Consider the following 10,919-nt stretch of genomic DNA (forward strand, 5'->3'; position numbering starts at 1 on the left):
ATTCAAATCAACCATATGTACAATTCTATATACCTTAACACTCCTCCCTCCACAAGGTTTATTTAACTTTTAAGATTTTAATTGCCCCAAATTCTTCAAACCTGCCCAGATAATTCAATATCTTCTCAAACCAATCCTCCTCCTTCTCACTGACCTTAAACTCTTTCATTTTATGTATCTTCACAGGTATTCTAAGATTATAATATTTTTCAATTTTCCCCTCCATTGGTTCACCCCTAGCTCTTCTGCATTTTCCCAATTACTCGCTATAACCTGTCTGGCTGCAGTTACCATCATTTTTACCCATTTACATTCCTCATTTGTTTCTAACTCAGTGGTACTCAGTAGCACTGATCTGCTGTTTTTAGAGAACTTTGCCCCCTGTTTATGCACAAATATTTCTGCCAGGGTGGCTTTGAGCATATGCAGAGTGCCCTGCAAACAAATAGCCGTCCTTTTGGGGGCAGGGGATGTACCTACCAATCAAATGCAGAGTGCAACTCCCCCATTTTTTGGGGGGGAAAAGCTTTTTGAAGCAATGTGCAACTGTTAGCGGAAGATTCGGACGGAAGGAGAAACTTCACGCAGCACACAGTTAAACTGTGGAACTCTCTGCCACAGGCCAGCAACTTGGTGGGTTTTAAAAGAGGGTTAGGCAAATTCGTGGCGCTCGGAGGTCAGCGTAAGAAAGGCCAAAGGCCCGTTCAGTCCCGCTTTCTTGAGTGGATATGTCAGTTCTAGCCTCTGATTTCCCCACCCTTACATTGTTTTCCGCAACAGTTTGTGATTTATTTATTTTTCAAAGCCTTCATGAAAATTCACCAGTATTTTAGTGCAAAATTCTCCTAATATTTTTCTGTGCAACCTTTGTCCAATTCCTGCAAAGCAGTTCCCCCTAATATAATAATGATTGTCGCCGTTTTTGTGTTGAATATATGCTATATGGTAAATGATGGACCTAATAGGTATCTCAAGCCATTTGCACGTGTTGCCCTGCAACCAGTCCCTGCAGAATGCAGGCACCCTGTATATAGAAAGGAGCAAAGCAGTGATATTTTAGGGAGCAGGCTAGCTGGTGGGGGCCATGACTTATATCATAGGAGCCTACACAACACAAAACACTCTTGCTGTATGTAGGTTTTATTTCATTTGTTTTTTATCTTATTTTTTGGAAATGTACATCCGTTTTTTTCCCCGTTAAATTTTTCTAGGGGCCCCCAAGAGGGTGGGGCCCTAAGCTAGAGCTTATTTAGCTTATACGTAAATCTGGCGCTGCTTGCAGCAGGAGAAGAAGCGGCAGGAAGGAGCAAGGCTGGTGCAAGAGGATCCACGGCAGGGTGGCTTCCTCTCTCTGCCGCCCACACGCTCTTTGCGGCTGATCGGGGCCTGATGGGGAGGGCGGGGGAAGCCCGCAGCAAAACAACCTGCAGCCAATGGCTCGCTCGATCCCAGCTTTTTGAAAAATGCAAAAAGAGAGACAGCAAGTCAAGGGTTTTGCATCCACCACATGGCTTGGTCCACGGTGCAAATAAACCTGTGGAAATGATACCCGTGTCCCTTTCTTTGGTGGGGAGCTAAATGCGGCCCCCATAACTCTCTGTCTGGCCCTTGGGACTCTCGCTGAGACCACACTCCTCTCCCCAAGCTTGAATTTTGTCCTTGAGCTCCACCTGGACGGAGGATAGATAAGGTCGCACCATGTGTGTAAAAATGAGCCTACCTGCACAAAGGTAGAAATTTGCATTCGTTGCTCCGCCCCCACTTTTGCCTCTGGCCCCGCCCACAGTGGTATGTGGCCCCTGGAAGTCTGCAAGGAAAGGAAGGCGGCCCTCGGCTGACAAAGGATCCTCAGCCCAGCAGTTACAGAAGAGTGCCCTTCCTGAGATGACTGGAGACAGCTGCTGCCAGTCAGTGTGGACAATATGGGGCTAGATGGACCAAGAGTCTCACCTGGAACAAGCAGCTTCCTCTGTTCTGGTGCACCTGCTTCTTCAAAGAGATAGGCAGGCATTGCCCTCACATCCCACTATAGTACCCAGCTTATTTTTGCAATCCATAAGGACTAGAACCTTAAGTGGCATTTCAAACCTGAGTTTTGCAAGACTGCAAACCCTGCAGTTTCACAGATGCCCCATGTGCACAGCCTTGCCTTGAATGGAGGGCAGGGGTGGCAATGGCTGTTCAGCTTCCGTCCCCAATGTTGCAGCAACAAATTTCAAATTTTTCCAACAAAAAAATTGAGCTGAGCCACCGCAGAAGCCTCTCCCGCCAGGCACTGATCTGGACAAACCTGGGTCCAAAAACTGTAATGGAAATAAACAGGGCAAGTTTACGGAACTTGACTTGCGGCTCTGCCAGGTACCACAGAGAAGAATAAATATTGTTACAATCCTAGCATTGTTGATTCACGTGGGGTGCAGTTCATGGGTCGCTATGCCAGGAATGCGGACCAGCCATCCTCCGGGGCTCAGCAGGAGGTGAGAGCCCGCTGGCCGGCCGCGCAGCACTTTGAAAGCACTCTTGTGCAAGCTGTAGAAGACAGGGCTTGCCCCAACTGTGCCCCCGTGCAAAGAATCCTACAAACTAGTTTGCAAAGGGGGCAGAGAGTTAGGAGATTCTCCTTACGCACTCAGGAGAGGTGTTTTTCCCCACAACCCTGACCAAACTGCAGGCCCCAGGACTCTTGGGATGGTTTTGCTGTTGTCGTTTAGTCGTTTAGTTGTTTCCGCCTCTTCGTTACCCCCTGGACCAGCGCACGCCAGGCCCTCCTGTCTTCCACTGCCTCCCGCAGTTTGGTCAGATTCATGTTTGTAGCTTCGAGAACATTGTCTAACCATCTCATCCTCTGTCGTCCCCTTCTCCTTGTGCCCTCCATCTTTCCCAACATCAGGGTCTTTTCCAGGGAGTCTTCTCTTCTCATGAGGTGGCCAGAGTATTGGAGCCTCAGCTTCAGGATCTGTCCTTCCAGTGAGCACTCAGGGCTGATTTCCTTCCGAATGGAGAGGTTGGATCTTCTTGCAGTCCATGGGACTCTCAAGAGTCTCCTCCAGCACCAGAATTCAAAAGCATCCATTCTTCGATCAGCCTTCTTCATGGTCCAGCTCTCACTTCCATACATCACTACTGGGAAAACCATAGCTTTAACTTTACGGACCTTTGTTGGCAAGGTGATGTCTCTGCTTTTTAAAATGCTGTCTAGGTTTGTCATTGCTTTTCTCCCAAGCAGCAGGGGTCTTTTAATTTCGTGGCTGCTGTCACCATCTGCAGTGATCATGGAGCCCAAGAAATGGTTTCCAGTGGTACCTCGGGTTACATACTCTTCAGGTTATATACGCTTCAGGTTACAGACTCCGCTAACCCAGAAATAGCACCTCGGGTTAAGAACTTTGCTTCAGGATGAGAACAGAAATCGTGCTCCGGCTGCGCAGCAGCAGCAGGAGGCCCCATTAGCTAAAGTGGTGCTTCAGGTTAAGAACAGTTTCAGGTTAAGAACGGACCTCCAGAACGAATTAAGTACGTAACCAGAGGTACCACTGTAAATGGGATGATTTAAAGTGGTTTAAAACTTCATACGTTTAAAGTGCATGACTCTCCTCCCAAAAAAAGAGAATTCTGGGAACTGTAGTTTGTTAAGATGGCGCGATGATGTAGCTCAGCGAAGGGTAGACTTTAAGAGAACTTGGCAGGTGTTTTTATCTCCTTTGTTGACACTGAAGAGCCATGTCGACAAGCCCCCTTCTGGAATTCCGGGGTCCTTTCCTCTGGATCACAGAAATAACCCAGCTGTTCATAAACCCAACCACATAAGAAAAACAAAAAGTTTCCCGTCTTTGTTCAAAACAGCTCATCTTCCTGTTTTCAAGCGTGCCAATTGGCTCGTCGGATTGTCTTTTATCTAGGAATCAGCGAATCTATCAATTTCAGCTTCTTTCGGTTGCTCAGTCTTTCCAGGCTTAAGTTCAGTTATCTACATTTCCGTTCACAATTTGTAGATATAAAGTTCTCGTGAAAACTCATCAGCATTTAAGTCTGAGTTTCTCCTAATATAACACCTTTTTGCAATAATTTTGATTCTTCATTTATTTCGTTTATTGCATTTTTATCCTGTCAAGGTGGCATTAATAGTCCTGGTCCCCATTTTATCCCCACATGCAAGGTAGGTCAGGGAGCTTCATGCGGCTGAGTGGAGATTTGAACCCAGGTCTCTTCCAGGTCCTAGTCTAGTGCTCTAACCACTACACCACATCGCCTAACAGACACAATTTGGCAAGGCAATTGCCCCTAATATGACACAACTTTGCATGTTATTTTCATTCATCTATGCATTTCTGTGCACCCTTCAACCTTGCAGAAGCCATTTTTGCACCTGGATTGAATTTTCCTCCATCCCTTCTTATATCAAATGTTTGCGATGCTTTTTCTTTTAAAGTGCTATGTTGTTTAGTGCTCCCGTTTCCCTGTGTTATATATCAGGAACATTTAGAATCCAGAAACTTTTATCCCAGCCAGGATCGGATCGGCAACGTTAGTAATTCCAAACCGGTGCATTCCCTAAGAAACGGATTTTCTTTAAGCAGGGCAGAGCCAGGTGGAAGAAATTTGTGAAGATATGTTTAGGGAAGTTTTTAATGTTTGATTCTGTACAGTGGTACCTCAGGTTACAGACGCTTCAGGTTACAGACTCCCCTAACCCAGAAATAGTACCTCGGGTTAAGAACTCTGCTTTAGGATGAGAGCAGAAATCTCGTGGCGGCAGCGGGAGGCCCCATTAGCTAATGTGGTGCTTCAGGTTAAGAACGGACCTCCAGAACGAATTAAGTTCTTAACCCGAGGTACCACTGTATTGTTTTTAATATTCAGTTGGAAGCTGCCCAGAGTGGCTGGGAAACCCAGCCAGATGGGTGGGGTATAAATAAATTATTATTATTATTATTATTATTATGATTGGAAAGTGCCCCTCTGGAGCTGAACAGCTGAGTCCATATGAAGCTCCCAGCGGAGAACAGTTTGTGTTGCTAAGGAGGGGCAAAGTCCGACATCTGAGAGAGACAGCCTGCATTCCTTCATAAATAGGTTTGCGTGGTGTGTGTGTGTGTGATGGTGGTAGCAAGACTTCTAGGGACGCTACAAAAATGCCGCAAGCATCTACCTGCCAACCGCAGCGACAAAGGCTCATTGCCTCCCACGTGGCTCCCTATACATCTCACTGTTTACGGAGCGTTCCAGGAAGCATTGATCTTTTCGCGTCCCTTCACAACCCTGCGTCTTCTGAGCCGCAAACCAGGCTATGGGGCTCCGCGCCACTGCATGACCTCCGATCTCTTTTTGTGGGGCATGCACAGGCTCGACGCTCCACCTTGGCGCTGCACAAGAATGGGGCTGGATCAGGCCAAAGGAGGCCCGTCTAGTCCAGCACCGTGTTCTCACCACGGCCAACCGGGACCTGAACCCAAGAGCACGCCCTCCTGCTTGGATTTCTAGCAATTCAGGAAAATCAGTGCCCCTGACCATGATGGCTAGTGGCCATTGATAGACACATCCGCCAAGAATTTGCCTAATCCCCTTTTAAAGCCACGACTGTGGAAGCGAGTTCCGCAGATTAACGGCACTCTACATGACCGAATACCAGTACTTTCTTCTCTCTGTCCTGTATGTCCCAACATTCAGCTTCATTCTCTGTCCCTGTGTTCTAGCCTTATGATGTTGTTGTTGTTTAGTCGTGTCCACCTCATTGTGACCCCCTGGACCAGAGCACGCCAGGTCCTCCTGTCTTCCACTGCCTCCCGCAGTTTGGTCAAACTCATGCTGGTCTCTTCGAGAACACTGTCCCACCATCTCATCCTCTGTCGTCCCCTTCTCCTGGTGCCCTCCATCTTTCCCCAGCATCAGGGTCTTTTCCAGGGAGTCTTCTCTTCTCATGAGGTGGCCAAAGTCTTGGAGCCTCAGCTTCAGGATCAGTGAGCACTCAGGGCTGATTTCCTTCAGAATGGATATGATAGAAGGATTAAAAAAAACACATTTTCTATCGACTTTCTGCATCGCATCTGGATATCTATAAATTTCTTAACGTGTCCCCTCTCACTTGCCCTTTCTCTAAAGTGTCCTGCTGCTGATCAGGCCATGTCAGAGCCGGGGCGGAGAGGCAGCGCTCGAGGCAGACGTGGGTTGGGTGGTGCGTGAGTGCAACAGGGCCTGTTTCCGCCAACTCAGCAGAGCACGTTTTCCCTTGTGTGAGCAGTTTTGCCCTTCGCACACAACTGTTGCCTGGGCAGAGGAAGACAGGGCTGGTGTGAGCATGAGCGTGTTGCTGGAGAAACCAGCGTGAGGTCTCACGCATAACTGAGCGATGGTTTCTCCTTGTTCCGCTGGGTGGGCAGGCATGCGGGATCAGGGCCAGCTCGCCCAGCTTCTCCTGCGACTCTTGGCTACGGATAAGTGCTGCACGCGGGTGCGCAGGGAGCCGCTCTCTGCACATGCTCAGGGGTAGCCTCTCGAGGTGGTCGCGTTCTGCCTTGGATGGAAGATCACGGACTGGTTGGGTGAAGAGGAATGGTGGGAGGAACGAGGTGGGAAACCCCCCAAGGGAAGACACGGCTCAGAGCCCGGGGATTGGCGGTGGGACAGTGATGGGTGGTCAGAGGGAGAAGATGGGGAAGGGGAGGCGTCGGAAGCTGAAGAGGCAACAGGGCTTAGTGAGCGGGGAGATTCTGTGGCAGAGAGCAGTCCAGAATCAGGAGCAGGAGAGGTGAAGATGAACTTTAACAGGGAGAAATGTAAAGTATTGCACTTGGGCAAAAAAAAATGAGAGGCACAAATACAAGGTGGGTGACACTTGGCTTGAGAGCAGTACATGTGAAAAGGATCTAGGAGTCTTGGTTGACCACAAACTTGACATGACGCGGCAGCTAAAAAAGCCAATGCAATTCTGGGCTGCATCTAGATTAAGGGAAGTAATAGTGCCACTGTATTCTGCTCTGGTCAGACCTCACCTGGAGTACTGTGTCCAGTTCTGGGCACCACAGTTCAAGAAGGTCACTGGCAAACTGGAACGTGTCCAGAGGAGGGCAACCAAAATGGTCAAAGGCCTGGAAACGATGCCTTATCAGGAACGGCTAAGGGAGCTGGGCATGTTTAGCCTGGAGAAGAGGAGGTTAAGGGGTGATATGATAGCCATGTTCAAATATATAAAAGGATGTCACATAGAGGAGGGAGAAAGGTTGTTTTCTGCTGCTCCAGAGAAGCGGACACGGAGCAATGGATCCAAACTGCAAGAAAGAAGATTCCACCTAAACATTAGGAAGAACTTCCTGACAGTAAGAGCTGTTCGACAGTGGAATTTGCTGCCAAGGCGTGTGGTGGAGTCTCCTTCTTTGGAGGTCTTTAAGCAGAGGCTTGACAACCATATGTCAGGAGTGCTCTGATGGTGTTTCCTGCTTGGCAGGGGGTTGGACTCGATGGCCCTTGTGGTCTCTTCCAACTCTATGATTCTATGATTCAATGATTCTATTCTATGATTCTAGGAGGAGAGGCCAAGAGGCGGAGGCAGAGCTAGCTGCTCTGGAATCTGGAGCGGTCACATGCTGTTGTGTGCCCGGGGGGGTGACGCCTGTGGCGAGTGGCGAGCATCCCCAGGGGATGCCTCCCGCAATGAGCGTCCAAAAGGGGTGGCACAGCGATGTGACACCCCCCCAGGGATGACACCCAGGGCAGGTCGCACCCACTGAACCCACCTTCCTCCGCCAGTGCCAAGAGGCAAAGTCCAGCTGGAGAAGAGTCACGGGCGTCTCCCTCTCTTGCTGCAAAAAGTCCCTCTTCCGCCTTGTCTCCCAGACCCAGAAGAGGCATGAAAAGGGCAGAGGATAAGTTAGCTTTGCAGAGGCACAGTCTCTGATTGCTTGGGGAAAGCCCTGGAGGGGAGGGGAATTAGACGGCTGGGGGGAGGCAGGGACCTTGAGTCTCGGCGACTGCTTCATGGGCGACCTGCCGGACACAAGTTGCTGTGCTCACAAGGCCTGGCACTCCTGTGCACACCCTGTTTTCGCTAAGAGAGAGGTAACTCCAGCTTGCTCACTGTGATTTACTGCTGTCATGTAAGAACTGGATGAGGTTCATTCGGTCCTTTGCATGCAGCCAGATGCGACTGCTCTGACTCCCAAGACATCAACAGGCATTTCCCACATGTTGTCGTTTAGTCGTGTCCGCCTCTTCGTGACCCCCTGGACCAGAGCACGCCAGGCCCTCCTGTCTCCCACTGCCTCCCGCAGTTTGGTCAAACTCATGCTGGTAGCTTCGAGAACACTGTCCCACCATCTCGTCCTCTGTCGTCCCCTTCTCCTTGTGTCCTCCATCTTTCCCAGCATCTGGGTCTTTTCCAGGGAGTCTTCTCTTCTCATGAGGTGGCCAAAGTCTTGGAGCCTCAGCTTCAGGATCTGTCCTTCCAGTGAGCACTCAGGGCTGATTTCCTTCAGAATGGAGAGGTTTGATCTTCTTGCAGTCCATGGGACTCTCCAGAGTCTCCTCCAGCACCAGAATTCAAAAGCATCCATTCTTCGGCGATCAGCCTTCTTTATGGTCCAGCTCTCACTTCCATACATCACTACTGGGAAAACCATAGCTTTGACTATATGGACCTTTGTTGGCAAGGTGATGTCTCTGCCTTTTAAGATGCTGTCTTCCTCTTTAATTGTAGAAGCACCTGAGATTCTTAGGAAACTGACCCCGGGACCCTCTCCCACGGAGCTGCGGAGGGAGAGACATTTTTTAGCTGGGGGGCCACATTCCTTTCTGAGCAGCCGTCCGGGAGTGACATGGCAATGGTGGGAGGAGCCAGAGGCAAAAATGGGCGGAGCAATGCATGCAAATTACTTGAGGGCCAGAGAGAGGGCTGCATGCGGCCCCTCGGTTCCCTACCCCCCATTTCCCCGCTATGCAATCTTGTTGAATATGCAAACTTTTGCAAACCAGTGTAATGTTTTCGTTTGGTACGTTGTTTTCGTGAATGGACAAATTTATATGCACGCTTTTCGTACAAGTTGCTTGGCTGGAGAATTGCATTGCAAAAATTCAGGGGTCTGCATCATTTCAGAAAGTGCAGGTTCGGTTAATGTCGCCTTTTGATGCCAACTGAATCACGCTTCCCTGCCGCTCCTGCTTGCAAGGTCCGGCGCAGGTTAATTGAGGCAGCTGGTGTGACCAGGAACAATCTGACTTCGATACGAAGGGTTTTTGTGTACCCAGGTGGGTGTGAGAAAAGTTTGGCTCAGATGCTTTTGCTTATCGACCTTTGCATGTTTTGAGACTAATCCTGGCATGGGGAAGCGGCGACACCCAGTTCCGATGATATGATTGAGGCCATTAAGAATGAACTTTCCTTCCCTGTGGACTATGTCCATTATAAAACTGCAATTCCCTCCCTCTGGAAACATGTGTGTTTATCTTCTTTTAACCGGGGGTGGCGGTGGTAAAACCCCAGCCCTGATATCGGACAAGAGAGGCAGAGTGGGAAGTGTACTGTGAAGAACCTGCTTGGCATTTAAGCCCCAATGCATTCGTTCTGATAAAGAAGGGCGTTGCTCTGCTTGCCAGCTGGTTTCACCCAGCTGACAACGCTGAATATCTGTATATATTGCACATGTCGAGGCCTGAGGCACCTGGCTGCGAACGTGCTCCCGGGAGCACCGTCTTGGGCCCTGGAGAGAAGCGAGTGAAAGTTTGCCCTCCCTCTCTGTCTCCTCACTTCTTAGTCACCTGCTAAATGCACAAGCAGCAGCTGGGCGGCAGATGCACACGTTGGCATGACACGTTACGAAGCCTGAGGAACTCACCGCTACAAGGAAACAGGCACTGGCTTAGACTGATTTCAAAGGGGGTCTGACAAAGTGGGGCTGGTGATGGGGAACTCTATGTCTGTCAGCTATATCCAGAACCTCTGTGTACAGGTGCAGTCTACATCTGAATATTAGATGTTGAGCAGGGGTCAGCAAACTTTTTCAGCTGGGGGCAGGTCCACTGTCCCTCAGACCTTGTGGGGGGCCAGACTATATTTTGAAGAAGAAAAAATGAACGAATTCCTATGCCCCACAAATAACCCAGAAATGCATTTTCTAATAAAAGGACACATTCTACTCATGTAAAAACATGCTGATTCCCGGACTGATTCCTGTTCATGAGCACCCCACCACAGTTCCCAGGATTCTTTGGGTGTACACAGTCACAGGGGCAGAGTTCATCCTTTTTATATTGATGAATGGCCATTTTCAGTAATTATCTTCTATTATTTTTGTCCCCACCCCACCCCCCGCACAGCTGGTTTCTAATTACTATTCAGCTGTTTTGTAGTCGCTTTGAGACTTCCTGCAAAAAAAATAATGAATAAACGGCCTCGGTCTAGTATACCTGAAGGAGCGTCTCCACCCGCATTGTTCTGTCCGGACGCTGAGGTCCAGCTCCGAGGGCCTTCTGGCGGTTCCCTCCCTGCGAGAAGGCCTTCTCGGTGGTGGCGCCTGCCCTGTGGAACACCCTCCCACCAGATGTCAAAGAGAAGAACAACTACCAGACTTTTAGAAGACACCTGAAGGCAGCCCTGTTTAGGGAAGCTTTTAATGTTTGATGTTTTATTGTGTTTTTAATATTCTGTTGGAAGCCGCCCAGAGTAGCTGGGGAGGTCTGGCCAGATGGGCGGGGTATGAGTAATAAATTATTATTATTATAAATTACTATTATAAATGATGGCAATGAAGCTCACGAGCATCACAGGGTACATGAACACCAGTGCACACAAAAACACCTAAGTATATACACTTGGGCCAGCTTAGCCTAGTGGTTACTTTGGAGCAATCTTTGCACTTTCATCAATTGCTTAACGGCAGATCGATACCCCACGGGCACTGTCTAACTTTAAAAAACAAAAAAACAAGTAT

Source organism: Podarcis tiliguerta (assembly GCF_965153285.1).
Source record: "Podarcis tiliguerta genome assembly, chromosome: 16".
In the NCBI taxonomy this organism is placed as follows: Eukaryota; Metazoa; Chordata; class Lepidosauria; order Squamata; family Lacertidae; genus Podarcis; species Podarcis tiliguerta.